This window comes from Lacerta agilis, chromosome 1 (assembly GCF_009819535.1).
Source record: "Lacerta agilis isolate rLacAgi1 chromosome 1, rLacAgi1.pri, whole genome shotgun sequence".
NCBI lineage: Eukaryota > Metazoa > Chordata > Lepidosauria > Squamata > Lacertidae > Lacerta > Lacerta agilis.
The window spans coordinates 89,726,769-89,736,139 of record NC_046312.1 but is presented as its reverse complement, the minus strand read 5'-3'; the positions used below and the strand labels follow the sequence as shown (position 1 = coordinate 89,736,139).

General features: G+C 41.1%; 1 long non-coding RNA gene across 1 annotated transcript; it reads right to left on the bottom strand.

Annotated features, from left to right (window-relative positions):
- LOC117054164 lies at window positions 1-6,115 on the bottom strand. The gene is made up of 3 exons (XR_004427458.1): window positions 5,004-6,115; window positions 3,298-3,364; window positions 1-227 (listed from the first exon to the last, which is right to left on the bottom strand). It is a non-coding gene; the product is annotated as an uncharacterized LOC117054164 (long non-coding RNA).
- Window positions 6,116-9,371: the final 3,256 nt, after the last annotated feature.

Sequence of the window (9,371 nt, the reverse complement as noted above, 5' to 3'; positions counted from 1 at the left end):
GCAAAGGCAGTCTTTCCTCACAGTGCATCTCTCTTAGCTTCCAAAGCAACAAGCTTCCGTTAGGGTGATATATTATTAGTATCGTTTCATTTTCAGGGTCACAGCCACTTTGGCTGTCACACAAATAAAGCAGGTCTGTTTTCTTTTGAAGATCACGTAACAGGGCCGATCCAATCACAGAGGTCTCTCTTTGGGGCTTTCCACCCACCACTTGCTTTCTTCCTTCTCTGGGAACGAAATTGAATCCGAAAACCACATTAATACACTCCTAGCTCATACAGTCCCTTTAGATTTCCTGTTACTGTAATGGAACACATTGTCAGATTTTGTTTACATTCAGATATTTTCGGAGAGAGAAAAACTCATTCCAACCTGATTGTTTCATGTAGCATTCTTCCCCACCAAACTTAATTAGATTTCATTTAAACAATTAAAGTAAATGAGAAAAGCATTCATTGTAAATAAGATTGCCCCATAAACAATTTATAGTCAAACAGCTTCATATCCCTAAGGCCAGAGAAAATAATACCTGCAGCAAGCAATGCACAAGCAGGAAGGGGGAAGGTTTAGGAATCCAAGGATAGAAGAAAATTGCTCAACTGTATTTTTTAAAAGGGTTTCTACCCCTCATGCAAATTCATCAGAACTTGCTAAGGTGTCTGGTGACCAGGATATTGGACTTTTATTTCCTTGCATATCTTATGACCTCTCCACAAACTCAAGCACTTTCCCATTTGCCACCGTATATGCCCATACCCACACTACTCCTATCATATTATAATTTTATACAAGTTTTTGATATATAAAATCACTCATTCTCTCATTTTTATTTTTCTTCTACAAAAAGCAAACAAAATAAATGCACAGCATCAAAGTATATATATTAAAAATGTGGAGTCAATATTCCAGATTCACCCTGGTGAAAAACAGTAAGGTAAAAAGATAAGTTCTTCCATGAATTTAGTGTTGGATGAGTCAAGCTAAAACTGCATTAACCAAGCATTCTAACAGGTGCATTTTGCCCTATGTTTTAGCAGTTTACTGATACCTTTACCCTTTTCTTCTGTATAGCAGATAACTAGTCTGAAGCCTGTGCCGTTTCCAAAAGAAAAAGAAAAAAAGTCTGAGTTAGTGGGTGATGGCTTGTCTTCTAAAGGCTGCATATAATTAATAATTCAGAAATATAATTCATATTTATTTATTTTTCCATCAGAAAGAGGCAAGCAATTTAAACAAACCCAGGAGAAAAATGAAAACTGAGTAAAGACGTACACAGACACTTTGCTATAAGGGTCCTTGACTACCTTTAACTCCGCCAACAAACCTCAATTCAGGGTTTTGTGCAAACAGTGTATCCTGCTTATCTTGCACACCCCATCATAAAAAGGCATAGGCAAGCTGCTCCGTTTGAGACAAAATAATGTTTTGCAGACTCTTGCCCTTTTTGTGTCCACCCCCCCCCCCTTTTTTACAGTTGCTCGGCTGTGTTCCTCTCTGCTTTACTTTTACCAAGCTTGGCTCCAAAATCTTTCTCCAAATGAAAGTTGGCATCTTCCAAGAATGTCAGCAGTTGCCCTGTCAAAACCCTTTCGATCAATGCCCGCCAAAATGGGGTATTTGTAAGTGGTCAGTAGCTGTCACAAACTAGCACTATGCCAGTGGCTCTTTAAAAGACGAGGGGGAACTACATCACTGGCAAAGCCCTTGGCTGCTACTATATGGTGTTTCAGCCAATCAAGTGTGACTCTATGAACTGGGCAAAGGCAGAATAAATTTCTTTCTAATAAGGCACAGGAGTTGCAGATACAAGCCATTTCCTGGTGTGAAATTTCTACTTACAGCCAGGTATGGTTATTATTTGTATAACATCATCAGAGTGCACAGTACTGTACAAAGTTACACTGGCGCTAGCGAAAGGTCTCTGCTCACAAGGAGCTTACAATCCAGGCAGTGAGAAAAATGCAGAGGCAGGGGGAATAAAGGTTGAGTATGATCTGTTACACATATTTAAAGTGGGTAAGGTTTTGAGGAGGGATTTGATGGATGAGAGAGAGCAAAGTAGAAATATGTTCTTGAGTTCCATTATAAGTGTACACATAAAGAGAGAAGCAGAGGGGGCACACAGAAAATTGTGAGGTATATCCAATAAATATGACATTGAACTAGAATTGTGTGGATAAATTGAGCTTTACTGTAATAGGCATTCAAGCGAGAGCCCCAACTTCATTAACATGTGCAATTCTGCATGATGATCTGATTAGCTATTACAGATCATTTAGCAGCAAATGTATAAAGGCGCCACATCCCACATACCAAATATGTACACAGTTAAATTGAAGAAAAGGAAGAGAAAGTGTAATGATAGTCTGGTTTATTTGCAAACAGAGGTCTATAATCCCAAGCAACAGAGGGTAATTTACTTCCATCTGTGACATCTCTCAACAGTTTCTGACAGATAGGCTGAATCCCTCTAATGATAGAGCTGATCTGTAGGTTCTAGTATGTTGGGCCTCTTAGTGCATCACAAAATTAGAACACCCAAAATTTCAATATTCATTGACGGAGGTAGAATTTTCAAGAGAAACATGTAGTTAGTTCCCTGCACAATGTTTTGCTCATATCACAAATGCAGAGAACACTTGTAGAGGAGAAACACATAGTCCATCTCCTGCCTACCAATTCTCCCATGCAAATACTTTCCCACAGTTGTTTTTAAAGCTTTCCCCTCCACACCCTAATTCTGAATTAATAATTCAAGTTGAGAATTCACCTTGTTTGTGGGGCAAATGTTTTCAGCGGAGAATAAGTGGGCATGGAGAAGGGTTTTCCTGCCAATTTCCAAATTACCTCAGCAGACGCAGATCTCAAAACACACCCTTGGCGTGATACCATGTAGCTCAGCCCTTTGCAGTGGGCAATCATGAATGAGCAGCAACTGCCAGTTACAGGAACCAGTAGGTAGCCATGTTGGCCTGCCATAGTCAAAACAAAATAAAAAATAAAAAAAAATCCTTCCAGTAGCACCTTAAAGACCAACTAAGTTTGTTCTTGGTATGAGCTTTTGTGTGCATGCACACTTCTTTAGCAAATGCCATTGAGAGATCTTTTATATGTGATTAAATTATTCCAGCTCAAATGATCAGGGATCATTTTATCCCATGTGAATTCAGTAAGCACATTATGGAACATCGTTTATTTAGTGGTTTACCTCATGAACCAATGTGATCTAGTGGCCAGAGTGCTGGACCTTGACCCCAGAGAGTAACATTAAAATATTTTTCTAGTCAAGGAGCTCACCATATGATGCTGGACCAGTCCATCTTCATCAGTCTAATCTACCTGATATGGTTCTTGGTAGTCTATGCTGAAAGAAGCAAAGTATGGATACATGCGTTATGTAACTATACCCCCGTGAAATAATGGTGCTGTGGGATGCGGGTGGCGCAGTGGGTTAAACCACAGAGCCTAGGGCTTGCTGATCAGAAGGTCAGCGGTTTGAATCCCCATGACGGGGTGAGCTCCCGTTGCTCGGTCCCAGCTCCTGCCCACCTAGCAGTTCGAAAGCACATCAAAGTGCAAGTAGATAAATAGGTACTGCTCCAGCGTGAAGGTAAACGGCGTTTCCGTGCACTGCTCTGGTTCACCAGAAGCAGCTTTGTCATGCTGGCCACATGACCCAGAAGCTGTACGCCGGCTCCCTCGGCCAGTAACGCAAGATGAGCGCCGCAACCCCAGAGTTGGACACGACTGGACCTAACGGTCAGGGGTTCCTTTACCTTTACCTTTAATGCCACTACCTGGTGGAATACTGTACCAGCCAATTTTCTCATAGCTTGGATATTATTTATCCCAGAATAAATCTTTGAACATTTCATGTTCACCCATGTTTGTGTTGTAGGAAAATACAGTTATGTAAGGTGGCAGCAAAACCCACAAGTGCCTCCCCCTTCTAGGTAGTAAAATAATAATAATAATAATAAAGTAAATAACAATTGGCTGTCCTTTCATGACACCTAAAATCAACTGCTGCACCCTCCTGATTGTAGGGCTTGTTGTGGCCTATATAGCAGAAACAAACTTTTTTGGTATGAGCTAATTTATTGGGATGTTTGATTACAGAAAACCTGCCCCAATGTAAGTTGTCCTAGGCATCTACAAAATCCCTGCGCTTTTAAAACCCAACTTCTAAGAGAGTTAAAAGGCTTGCATGACTTAAAAACATTTCAGAAACATTTATGGAATGTCTGGGAGGTTGGTATAGATATTTTCTAGTTCCTTACAGGTATCTGTCCCTTGCATTATTAAACGGTGACACACAATTATTACTCTATGTGCTACTGAAATGTAAAAACTCATATTGGCAAGTTTCTTATGTTATTTTAATAAATATATGCAGGCATAATGGCTTCTCTTCCATTGATCTGGTTCTAAGGAATATTAAGATGAATGCCAGTAGCCTACATATAGATAATGGAATATATATTTCATGGAGAACCAAGTCACAAGATGAAAAAAATTATTTGGAAATGCTACTAAGGTCCAAACCTGTAAAATCAGCCATGGTTTGGCAGACTACCATACTGAGAAGAGAAAGCTATGCTGTCTTTTCAGTTGTGCAAAACCATTAAGATGTTATCTATATAAATTCATGCATGGATGTACATGTGCATACATCTATGTATACCATATACTAGCTAAAGGCCCATCAATCATGATGTGGGGGGGGGGGGTAAGGTTGGTCCTTTTCCTGTGCTTATGCACCACTTCTAACTAAATCCTTTACTCACTACTTACCCCCTATTTTCTGAGCAGAGAAGCAGGTAAGGGGTTGTTGGTTGTGGGAATGAGTTTAAGGAAGCCAGCCTGCTTTTCTAGACCAAAGTCTATTCTGACAAGTTCACCAGATGCTTAGAGGTGGCTTGTGGGGAAAATCAGATGCAGAGCAGACACTCTGCCTCAAATTGGGCAGGCCATCATGAAAAGAACAAGGATTTTTACACTACCTCAAAAGACTAACACATTTGTTACAGCAGAAGCTTTCCTGTATTGAAGTACCCATCATCAGTTGCATGGAGTGTTTTTCTCAGTTGGCAGGCATATAGGTGCAAAGAAAGAAAGGTCAGAGGGAAATTAAATGGGGGGGGGGGAATCAAAGTGTGACAATTATGTCAAAGCTTAGATGTATGTACAGTGAACTCAATGTCCTTTCAAAATGCACATTTTATTCTCTTGAACAAACACAGCCCTGGTATCCAGGCCAGGTTTTTGTTTTTTTTTAAACTAGCCTTTGAAATATAATAGTTGCCCTGATCTCTGCTTTTAAGAAATCAGTTCACCAACAGTGTTTACATTTGAAATAGGAAGGACTTTGGCTTTGATCAGCACAGGAAGAACAAAAGTACAATTAGTCCTAAACTGAAGCGTGGATTGTAGCTTTTTCCCACCTCTACCAACCCCTCTTTTCGTCTACAATAAACAGACATTGTCTGTGGATTCCAGTGCAATTGGCTGTGCCTATATTTGTATTAATTGCTGAGAACTGCAGACATTTATTAAAAAAAAAGTTGGAACTTGCCAATGGTGACTTCATCTCTTGGGATTGCTCCGAATCACAGGCTTTAGTGCATGTCTAGGACAATTGCTCACTGTGCTTTAGATAAGTAATTCTTTTCAACTGGTTACTCCACAATGACACGAAAATTGTGGAATCCAATTTTCCCATTGGGATATTGTAATGGAGTCTATTGGCCTTGGAAGATCTCCCTTCCTTCCCCTGTTTCAGTTAACGTGCAAATATAATTTACCTCCTATTTATAGTTTCATGACCCATTTCATTCTCAGCCAAGATGTCTTTTGAGTGAGATGATTTTAAACGAGATGAACAATTAAACTCTAATGGCCTGCAAAAGCTTTAGGCACTACAAACCACTGTGCATCAACTTGAACTCCTTAGCTGTTTAATTAGGAAAGGCTAGGCCAAAATCCGATGTGAAATCCACCAAGTTTGGGGCGGTGGAGAGGGGGAACCTAAGTGAAGAGAGTTTGGCTTACAAAGTTTAATCTTCTCTACTCTTTATTAGAAACTTAGGAATTAACTTTAAAAAGAAATTAAATGCAAATTAGTATTTTTATCATTTCATACAAAACAATTTCCAATGCTTGCTCCTTAAATACAATCTATCTAAATATCTATCTATCTATCTATCTATCTATCTATCTATCTATCTATCTATCATTTGCTGGTACTTCCATTTGACTGCCTCTCAACACATGCACAAGTTCTTTCCTAAAGGGAACAATTTTTTTTTCTTTAAAGGACTATGTGCCTTTTGTCAGATTTGTAGAAAGCTTCCCTCACATCTTGCCTGAAGAAATTCATTTTAAGGAGTATGTCTTAATGTATATATGGGACATGGGTGGCACCGTGGGTTAAACCACTGAGCCTAGGGTATGCTGGTCAGAAGGTCGGCGGTTCGAATCCCCGTGACGGGGTGAGCTCCCGTTGCTCGGTCCCAGCTCCTGCCCACCTAGCAGTTTGAAAGCACGTCAAAGTGCAAGTAGATAAATAGGTACTGCTCCAGCGGGAAGGTAAACGGCGTTTCCGTGCGCTGCTCTGGTTCACCAGAAGCGGCTTAGTCATGCTGGCCACATGACCCAGAAGCTGTATGCCGTCTCCCTCGGCCAGTAACACGAGATGAGTGCCGCAACCCCAGAGTTGGACGCGAGTGGACCTAATGGTCAGAATATTTCCTACAAGAGAGGGTCGTATTTGTTGGAAGGAAGGAAGGAGACTACAATGAAACCACTGGGCTTATTTAGTTTGATCCAGACTAATCATGAGCAGAGTTGTGCTCGTGGGGTGCTCCCCACATGTGGAAGGTGAATTGTGCAAATTCCTCCTGCTTGTAAACCCCTAGGAAAGCTGCTGTGGATGACTGGGGGACCCTCCAAGTGGGAGGTGACATGGGGACTCTTTTGGGAGGAAGTGCAGAATAGAAATTTAATAAAGAAACCAACAAATAAAAAACAGATAATACTGTGGGAAATTACCTCCATCCCTCTTGTGGTGGGGGCCTCCACTGTAGCTCAGTCATTTGTGCAAATGGAAGGAACCATTCCATTTGTAAGTGAACACATCTTGATTCAGCCATAGTTATTTTCTGCCTTCCATTCCGGCAACTGGCAAGAAGGATTAAATGCTAACTCACCCAATGAAATGTTGGCGAGCTGTCAGTCCTACTTTATGGCTCCTACGTGCCAATATCATCAAGCCACAAAGTGAAGTATTTGTTGCTGCTATACCACAGATGTGGAACTCCCTTGAAACTTAAACACCACAAGTAGGGATCATTGTGCATTTTGTTCAGTCCCCATTTTAAATCAAACAATCCTAACAGCAACCCTAAAACTAATATATGGATCAGAACAGATTTATCCTTCAGCTTTCTCTGATTTTTGCGTTGCAGTTCTCAGTTGGGAAAAGTACAAAATACATTTTAAAATGTGCATAATTTTTGGATACATACTTGACATAAAATTCAGATTTTTCATGTGGTTTAAAAATGGAAATATAGTGTGGAAACATGTCTGAACGGACTTACGGACATAGGAATGAACACGTGTGAAAACTGTCCCAGACTGGAAATAGTGATCCATCTCTACTCACAACTACATCAGCCTAAGAACAACAAAAAGGAAAAATGAAGATAGTACTAAGTGGTAAGGACAGGTTCTATAGAGAAAAGAAGGGTGGGGAGAGAAACACCATTCATTTTCCAGACAGCTAATTGTCTGGCTAATAGGAAAGTTCATGCAGAGTCTAATAAAAGAACCTGTTTGGCATGGAACCATTGCTTAGATTTATGTTATGGTTAACAAGCTTACTACCACACAAGGCAAATCACCCTATCATCATTCACTGATTACATAGCAGGGGCTCCAGCAGATTAATGAGTGCCAAATACATAGAAGCAATAATTGGGCCAGAGAAAAAGCAGGAAGTGCATTGAGAATGAAAAGCGGAGTGGGAACTCCTGTGAGGTCTCCTCCCACAGTCTCCCTCAGCAGCACAAAAGCACACTGTTTTGAGAGTTAGTGTTTCACTAACAGAGCGAAGGCCAGGAGAAAATCACATATGATTTAATAAGTCTGGCAAAGCACCACACACACACACACACACAGAGAGAGAGAGAGAGAGAGAGAGAGAGAGAGTACAATCAAACTAAAATTAAGCATTATTCCCATTGAGTTTAATTGAAGATATTCAAGGAGCCATGATGGGAATGTTGCAGCTCCACTGTTGGGTGGTAGGATGCTCCCAAATACTATTTGCTGGGAATCACACATGGGGATGATGCTATTGCCCTCAGGTCCTGCTTGCAGGCTTACTGTAGAATCTGGTTGGTTACTGTAAAGAACAGGACTCCAGGCTCATGGGCTTGGCCCTTGATCCAGCAGGGCTCTGATGTTCTTGATGCCAGAGGCACTTAAGTGCATAACTTTGCTAAATGTCCAGGTGGGAAGGATGACCCCCCCACACACACTTCCCCTCCCAGCTGAACTACAACTGTGCTTTACAACAGGTCATCAATGCAGACCTCACTGCTCGCTAGCATTCAAATGAATACATAAGAGGAAAACCAGGCCACTGGTAGCTTGTTAAAAAGTCAGAATCCACACCAGATAAAACGTGGAGCCCGAACAAGAGTGAAAAGAAGCAAGATCAAGCAGACAGTGAGTAGAGATTGTTTCTCCACTGAGAATACTCCAGTGCCACTCTCGGCTTCATACATGCCGTTTTACGCATACTACCAGTATATTCAAAAGCGACTGGCATGAGTTTGGCCAAACTGTGGGAGGCAGTGGAGGATAGGGGTGCCTGGCGTGCTCTGGTCCATGGGGTCACGAAGAGTTGGACACGACTGAATGATTGAACAGCAACAACAAATATTCAAAAGTGTCAATGTATGTGGGTCATATCTGTACCACTACTGCCCCTTTTCTATGCATGCATCCTATAAGTATTCCAGCAACTTTGTTAGAGTTGCTAGATCCAACTTTCATTGCTAAGGGACACCCCAGATTGATGGTGTGAAGTAAGGAATTTTTTATCTCCTTTGATGGAGCTGAGACTATTATGAAGGAAGGAACATTCCTTTAAAACCTTGATCTTTCTGTAGGTGATCCTCAAGTGGAACCCATCTCACAGAACCCCTTCAGGTGGCCTACAGTGCCTCTGCTTGCTCTTGGAGAAGTTTCTACAAGGTTGTAAAGAAGAACACCTGATTTCAGTTAACCAATGGGCTATAATCACTTTCCATGCACCTATGTACTCTTCTACAGCTTGTTATTTCCTGCAGGATAGCTCGGTT